The sequence below is a fragment of the Pleuronectes platessa genome, chromosome 7 (assembly GCF_947347685.1).
Source record: "Pleuronectes platessa chromosome 7, fPlePla1.1, whole genome shotgun sequence".
NCBI lineage: Eukaryota > Metazoa > Chordata > Actinopteri > Pleuronectiformes > Pleuronectidae > Pleuronectes > Pleuronectes platessa.
The window spans coordinates 25,990,565-25,999,176 of record NC_070632.1 but is presented as its reverse complement, the minus strand read 5'-3'; the positions used below and the strand labels follow the sequence as shown (position 1 = coordinate 25,999,176).

General features: G+C 39.2%; 1 long non-coding RNA gene across 1 annotated transcript; it reads left to right on the top strand.

Annotated features, from left to right (window-relative positions):
• Positions 1-1,884: 1,884 nt before the first annotated feature.
• Positions 1,885-2,393, top strand: LOC128445063 (uncharacterized). Its single transcript, XR_008339240.1, has 3 exons — positions 1,885-1,988; positions 2,100-2,180; positions 2,289-2,393. It is a non-coding gene; the product is annotated as an uncharacterized LOC128445063 (long non-coding RNA).
• Positions 2,394-8,612: the final 6,219 nt, after the last annotated feature.

Sequence of the window (8,612 nt, the reverse complement as noted above, 5' to 3'; positions counted from 1 at the left end):
CTCAACATTCTGAAACGTATAGTGGCAACTATTCAGTTTCTTTCTTCGTGAGGACTGCCCTTCCGTGGGGACGATGAGGTAGTAGGATCACCCCACAATGGGAACTTTTTGGGCTGCTTGGAGTTAATTAGTCGCTTTGATCCACTACTGTCAGAACATCTAGCCAGATACGGAAACAAGGGCAGGGGAAATACCAGTTACCTGTCCTCTACAGTTTGTGATGAGTTTATTCAGCTGATGGCTGAGAAGGTTCTGCATGCTATTGTAAAAGAAGTTAAAGATGGCAAGTATTTCTCCATCATTGTGGACTCAACACCTGACATCACACATGTTGATCAGCTCTCTTTGATCATTCGCTATGTCCTGAAGAAAAGTGGGGAGCCTGTCGAGAGATTTTTGGAGTTCATACCACTACATGGTCATACTGCAGAACACATGGAGGAAACACTCAAATCTGAGTTAAAAGAACTGGACATTGATTTGATGGACTGTCGTGGGCAGAGCTATGACAATGCAAGTAATATGGCAGGGAAATATTCTGGACTGCAGGCAAGAATAAAAAATAAAAATCCTAATGCTGACTTCATACCATGTTCTGCACATTCTCTTAATTTAGTTGGTGCATGTGCAGCAGAATGTTGCCTAGAAGCAGTTTCATTTTTTGGCTTCATTCAAAATCTCTACAACTTTTTCTCAGCTTCAACTCGGCGGTGGGAGATTTTAACAGCCCACCACACAAAATGCGAGCGAGGTCTGACACTGAAGAGCCTTTCCGGCACAAGGTGGTCTGCGAGAGCTGATGCAACAAAAGCTCTGAGATTTGGCTACAAAGCTATTCAAGATGCTTTGAATGAAATCAAAGTTGACCATGGAACCCCCAGAGCTGCTCAATATGAGGCGTGTCAATTAATAACAGTGATGGACACCCTTGAAACTGCAGTTATGACAGTAGTGTGGGATGACCTGCTGAGAAGAATCAATTTAACCAGCAAAGCATTGCAGCAGGTACAAATTGATGTATGTACTGTTCCTATTCTGTACAGTTCACTCATAGAGTTTATAGGACAAGCCAGAAATGATTTTGATGTCTATGAAGCAGAGGCCAAAACCTTCACAGCAACAGAGGGATACAAAGCAGATAGCCAAAGAAGACGAGTGAAGAAAGTTTTGTTCGGTGAGTCTGCAGGTCCAGAGGTGCAGCGCTCAGGCCGTGAAGCATTCCTGATTGACTCACATTATGTCATCTGTGACTGCTTGTCACAAGAAAGAATTGAAACGACGCAAAGACGCATACAAAAATGTGGAGGAGAAATTTGGTTTCCTTACTAAAACGAAATCAATGGACATTGAACAAATCCATGCAGCCACAGAAAAGCTGAAGAAAATATACCCTCAGGATCTTGAGGAGGACTTTACAGCAGAGTTTTGCCAGTTCATCTCAATGGTAAAAGATGAAGAATCAGTCATGGCCATGTACAAGAAGCTCCTAGAGCTAGGCTTGAGGGATGCTTTCCCTAATGTGGACATTTGCCTTCGCATGTATCTGACATTACCGATTGCAAACTGTTCAGGAGAAAGATCATTTTCTTTGTTGAAACGAGTGAAAACATACCGGAGAGCAACAGTAACAGAAAAAAAACTGAATGCCTTTGCCCTGTTGGCAATTGAGAATGGATTTACAACCTCCCTGGATTTTTGAGAAAGCATCTGTAAAGGTAAGTTTCCCATTTTAAAATCAAATGTAAAATGCATATAAATTAAATGTATAATATAGGGCTATACTTTCTACTATAATGAAATGAAATATGAGGAACAAACCAAGTATATTCAAATCTCAAACAGCTGTCTTTCATCTTATGAATACATTTTATTATTTCTCCACAAGATCGTGATGATGCTGTCAAGACGTGTTTCTGCTGCGATGGAGGCCTGCGATGCTGGAAGGCTGAAGATTATCCCTGAGTGGAGCATGCTAAATGGTTTCCTCAGTAAGTGCTGCTGGTTTTATTTATTATTATTTATTGTTGGACAGTTTCTAAATGGTCTTGATAAATGTGAAGCGTTCATGTTTGTCTTCTTGTTCCTGTACTTAATCACAGGTGTGAATATGGGCTCCAGGAGAAGGGACAAGAATTTTTGTTCACCCAATTCAGGCTCGTTTTCCTTGGCTGTCTGAGCAGGTTAGTAAAGAAAAAATATACAAAAAAATATAAACATAAGGTATGGATCAAGATATTTAATGATTGCTTATTTTTCTACGATGTTTCTGTGATTAAATCTGCTTTTAGAGTGCAGTCTAGTAAAGCACACCGTCCAGAGAAACATCCAGACCAGTGGAGAGAACTGCTGAACAGTCCAGACCAGGAGCTGAGCTGCTGAGTGTTGAATACCAGAAAATGGAAGAGAGGTGATGGTTGTCCATGAAAATAAACATCTTTCTCACTACAGCACACTTTCTCTTACTGCAAATTTTATTGGTCTTTGTATATTTGACTACTTATTTAACTATTCAATTTAATCAACACATTTAATTAAGATTTTCTGCAAAATGCAATAGCTTACAACATTTATCTGATTTGCTCTGTTTACATAGCAATGCGGACACCTATTGGTGATTTACTGGTACTACTGCATTAACAATGACACTCGCAATGGATAGGACAAGGATAATTTAATAGCATTTAATAGAGCCATGTAATAACGTATAAATCATAAAAATCAAAAAATAGTCTGTTTAATGTACGACACATCCAAAGACTACGCTATGTAAAATGTGAATTAACTTCTTATTAGTAACTTGGGTAAGTTTCAGATTTCAATTCATAAATAACATCAATGGAGGGGGGCCCAAAAAATACAGTCTGCCTAGTGTAGTCCATTTATTTAATCCGGCTCTGTATATATATATATATCACTCTCTCATACACACACACATGCACACAAGTGACTGATGCAAAACAGGTTAAAAAAAACTTTCCCATTTCAGACCACTAATTAAGGATGAAAACAAAAGTTGATGTATAATGATATCGTAGCAAAGATTATATTATTTATAGCAATTTCCAGGAAACCCTTTTGTAAAAACACGTCAACAGCAACTCTGCTGCTAAACTGTAGACAGTGTGAACAACAGAAAACCATGACCAGAAGCAAAGTCCATACCTTTAAATCAAAGTTGTGCAACTTTTAAACGTTTTAATTTACTTACTTATGTAATCCATACAAAGTGCACACACACACATACTGAAGCCTCTAAAACATTACATGAGAAATAAATAAATAAATAAATAAGAGCATAGCCTCTAACAGCAAACTAAGACAATTTCATCTATAATTCCACACTTTGCTCATTCTTAAATCTTACATATACTTTGATGAAGTCATGGCTGCATATTTAGTTCCATTAAACAGTCATTCATCCTGAGCTCACAGCTGGGTGCAGACAGAAATATGAATTCTTCATAAGCATTCTGCGAACAAATGTTGCAGTTACTGCTCAAGATTTAAAAAAGAAAAATGCAGGATCAGATTCTTGGAAACAGATGTTACCACTATTTCAATGGATCAAACTTTATTGTAGTTCTGGTTACTTTTGGAAATGTAAAAAAGTACATTCATTTAAAGTTCTAGTAAATGCCTTTCCTATATAGGCTAGTATAGATATAATAAAATAGAAATGTATTTACATGAAGAAATAGAATTTACAATGGGGTTTTGCGCAAAGAAAACTTTAGTTTTGCTTTTATTTTTACATGTTTTTGCTTGATTATCTAAAATCAGCCAAATGGATGCTTGTATTCTCAGTATCTTAGATCTCACGTCAAAGTTCTATAGTTATTCTGCGAAATATCTAAAATCATCAAATACATGGACTGGCAAACCAATTAGGTTAAGATACCCATGGATCCTGTTGTCAAAGAATTTGGTAAACACCTTCTGGTGTCGACAGGACAAACCTCCCTCGCTTGCGTTCATTAAAACTAAATTGGAATTTAACTAATACTTTGGTTTATGGCATTTCTCATTAGCCTCAGCTGTCGTTTGTTTTAATTGTTAATTAGTTGTTTTTTTATCTCGCTAGTAGTTTTAACTAGGATGGTTAGCGTGATAAACATTCTAAACGTAAACATGATGACATTATCTTTCTTATTGTTTTCTTGCGTTAGATCATTTACAAATTTCCTGTGAATTTTTAATTGTTTGGATGAAAAAATCATTAAAGCCTCTCAATCATAAGTTGGCAGCATGAAATTCGCTCTCAGTGTTGTTTTGTCCCAAATTGTCATAGTCAGCAGATTAATGTGACATCAAACATTTCATAGTTAAAACAAATAACTCACAACCACATATTAGTAAGATCAGTTACAATCAATGATAAATGTCAATGTAGAAGTTATATCAAGTATTAGCGCAATTTATTTTGATACCTGAACACCAAAAATGTAATGTTCAATTTATTAGTCTATATTAGAACCTAACGTGTTTTCACTAAAACAATACACCTCTTTACCTCCATTATAGAGGTTATGTTTTTCTCCCTGTTTTTTTGGTGCTCTGTATGTTTGTTTGTAAGAAAGATTACGCTAAATCTACAAGACAGATTATCAAGAAACTTTGTGGTCAGATTCCAGGAACTCTTCATCATTTTCTTAATTTTTGTTGGAATAATTCAAGTTTCTTTATATACAAAATCAGGTATATTTTAAGGGCTGATTTCTATACGTGTGTGCAATTTGGTGCTGCTTGATCATTTTAACGGGCCTATTGGGCCTTGGTGGTAACTCTACTGAATGCTGTTCTAATACATTAAATAGATATTTCCTTTTTATCATGTTCACCAATCACACAACTTGTCGTATTTTCTCATGTGAAGGAGAACTGCAGTGTTTGCCTGAACAAATGCTGCCAAAGCACACATTCTACATCAATCTGATCATGACACATGTTGGGCCAGAGCCCAGCGGCTGGCCACAAGACACAGGTCAAAGGTTAACAAAGAAAATCTAAACAAAGGCCTGTTTAAATCAAGGCCTTGTGGAACATTCTTATCCACCTGTGAGTACTTTTTCCTGGCAGTTTCGAGAAACCCCAGCAGGTTTCAAGGCCCCCGCAGGAGCACGGAACCCCTGCTGGGCCTGAAGAGCCCAAAAGGGGGGGACCACCAGACACTGGAGCCGAGAGGGACAAAGGGTTGTTAAACTTTTGGCGGGAAAACATCCTCCTGCAGGCTCAAGAATCTCCCCCTGGTGGTGGAAAATGTTCTGGGAATGCCTTGGAAACCCCGCTGAGTTCCAAGCCCCGCCCACTCAGATCCATTCCTGACAACTCAATTGGCTTAAAGCCAGCATCATCCTATGACCAACTCCTCAAGGAGGAGGACCTCTCAGGTAATTTAAAAGCCCAGGCACCCCAAAAATCGCTGCCATTTACCCTGCACTGAAGACATCAACAGACCCCTCCGGGTCTTCAGCTGATTTAGTTGCTAAAGGGGGCAACCTTAACTTTTAGTTTATCAGCCCATTCCCGATTCCCTGAAGATAGAGCTGACCTTTCCAGTTAGTTGATCCGGAGGTAATTTTAGGGAGCAATTACAGACGTTTGTTTTATTTCCATTTTCTTTTATTTCTTTATTCAGTCGACGTTTTATTCTGATAGGACTTTTTGTTATTTTAACTTGAAGAGGCCGCGCACAGGAACTCGCTCGCCGGCCGAGCATCACAGACTTTTCCTTTTCACGATCCCCACAGCTGCGACACAGCTGTTAATCCCTGCAGGACAAAGCATCATTCTGTCACAGAAGAGACGAGGCCGAATTCCGTTCTAAGAGTAAGAGACGAATTCGCTCCATATCCGGTCCCAGCACGAAGCCGCTGTAACAGATGAACCAGCGCTATCCAGCTCAAGCCATGACGTCTTCACCTAATTCCGGGGATTCGCTGACCGTATGTACCCCGAGGAACACAACACGAGATTCACTGGACTTCTGGAAAATCCGCGCCACGCGCAAGCAACACCGCGAAGGTCACAGTAAGAGGCTTTATTGTCTGGGCAGAGACTAGTTTAAATACTTAGCGTGTCATGTTTATTTGAGTGTGTTTGTTTGTAGATCGCTGATCTGGTTTTAAGCCGTGTAACACGAGGGAACGATGCGTCACTTCCGGTTCCTTGTTTACATTGTCGAATGTTTTAAAGTGCCTCGCGCCGTGACAGAGAGCCTCCGGCAGCACTGTTATCGTCCGACTAAGTTTGCAGAGACTTAACCTGTTAAAAGATCGGTGCACAACTCTAATTTGTGTACTGAGTGGTGAAGTCACTGTAGCTGGTCTCAGACGATGTTTTTTGATGTCTCTTTCTCTCTCTCTCTTTTCTCCTAAACCTGTTTTTACACACGTCCCGACCTACACTTACATATTTCATGTGGCATAGAAAATTCTAGATTTAAAGAGCCTTAATACATCTCGACGCCATTCGGCGCCAGAACCAGGAGATAAGAAATCCCTTTGTCTAAAGTTCCTTTGTGTAACAGGCGACCGACCGCCATCTTGTCTTCGACCTCATGTCGTCACCGGGGTCATAAACCTCCATCTTGAAAGTACGTGAACGTAACATCTTGATCCTGGCCAGACTACGTCACTACGTGATCTCGTCATTACGCCATAGCCACTCCCTTTTCCCTTTAGACACACACACCCACACACACACACACACACACACACACATAGAGACACAGACAGGCAGACACACACGACCACGCACACACACCAGTAGATACTCAGTATTACATGTGTGACCATTGTGATAAGTGCTGCTGCTGCTGTTGCCTTCTTTTGAAATATTGGAGTTTGTTAAATGAAGAATCATTGAAATAACATTAACTTTATTTCCCCTTTTGAATAAATACTTTTGTAATTAAAGTATTTGTATTTCTGTGATTATTTGTACATATGTATGTGAATACAGCTGGATTACTATAGCCTGTGCTCAAACTTAAAACCCTTCATTGTTTATTATATAATCATTAATATTAAATATTGAGATTATTAATTTAACTTTTATCACTTGAGACTGATAACTATAGTTTGACTCGTTGGTCCCTGTAACCAGGGTGGTGCCCCGCAACGATAAGCATTAATTACCATTATTAATTGATAACTGTATCATTTCTAATTAATTATTTTCCTATTCTTAATTACTAGCTTTATAATTTTTAATTATTTTTAATAAATAATTTCTATTTTAATAATCATTTCTCATGATTATTAATAATTAGCCAACGTCAATTCTACTACTACTATTGCACAACACACATGCATGAGTGCGTCTTTGATGGTTGTTCACCCTGGCTTCACCAACTCAGCAACAGCCGTGTTTGTGGTACAGAGAAGGCGTCTTCCAAAAAAAACACACCCACTGCTTCTACATGGGTTTCATGCAAGACCAAAGGCCAAAGACATCTGGTGTGTCTGTAATCAGCTCAAAGGCCTGACATACATCTTCTCAACTATGTAATATGTTCTTATAATTCAAAGCAAGGAAAAGCGAATAGAAACGCTGAGATGGATTAAATTTGCTACGGAGTTTACCCACAGTTTGCCTTTTACACCTGCACAACACAGCAGGAGGTTTCCTGCACAGAAGCCTTCACAACAGCATCAAATCCTCCGCATTATTCAGGGTTCGATTCCGACCCGCATGTCCTCCCCCACTCTCTGTCTGCTCACCTTCACAGCTAGCTCGCTTTCCTCTCCAAAATAAAGCCCCAGAAATGTAATAATCTTAAAAAAGCAATATGTACATCCCTACAACAAAAACAGTGAACAGGCTTAGGACTGATTGATGAATGATTTGAGGAACGGAAAAATGAATATCCCCTGACAGGGTAAAACATATGGCAGCTTAAGGTGTCGTGGCATTACTTATGAGTCATGATGTAACTGTGTAAGAAGCACTGCAGGGAGTCTAAACAATAGAGCTGTTATAAGTCTTTTTCCAAGAGCTGGTCCACCTCACGCACACACATTTGTACATCTATCTTAGTGAGGACAATTGTTGACATAGTGCATTTCCTAACCCCTTACCTTAACCAGCAAAACCAAATTCCTAACCCTGACCTTAAAACCAAGTCGAGAGAGAGAGAGAGAGAGAGAGAGAGAGAGAGAGAGAGAGAGAGAGAGAGAGAGAGAGAGAGAGAGAGAGAGAGAGAGAGAGAGAGAGAGAGAGAGAGAGAGAGAGAGAGAGAGAGAGAGAGAGAGAGAGAGAGACTTTTGCTGAAGCTACTCTGACTCATTGAGTGTATTACAGTTTTTTTTCGATTGCTTAAGCACGATTTTCCAAACTAAACACAATCAGCACAACCACACACCCAATCAGCAGAACACCTCAGATCCTTTGCAAAATGCAACACTCTTGTAAAAACTATACAATTATTTATCAAAACCATATTTTTTTGCCCTATGAAACACACGCTTCATATTACTTAATTCTGCTTTAGCCAGTTACACACTGCTGTTGCTAATCTTAAACACTTTTAGCAATTCCAGTTCTCAGTGATTAGAGTTCTATAAGTGAAGTACTCTGAGAAAGTGCAAATATACAATAAGTTCACCAAACAC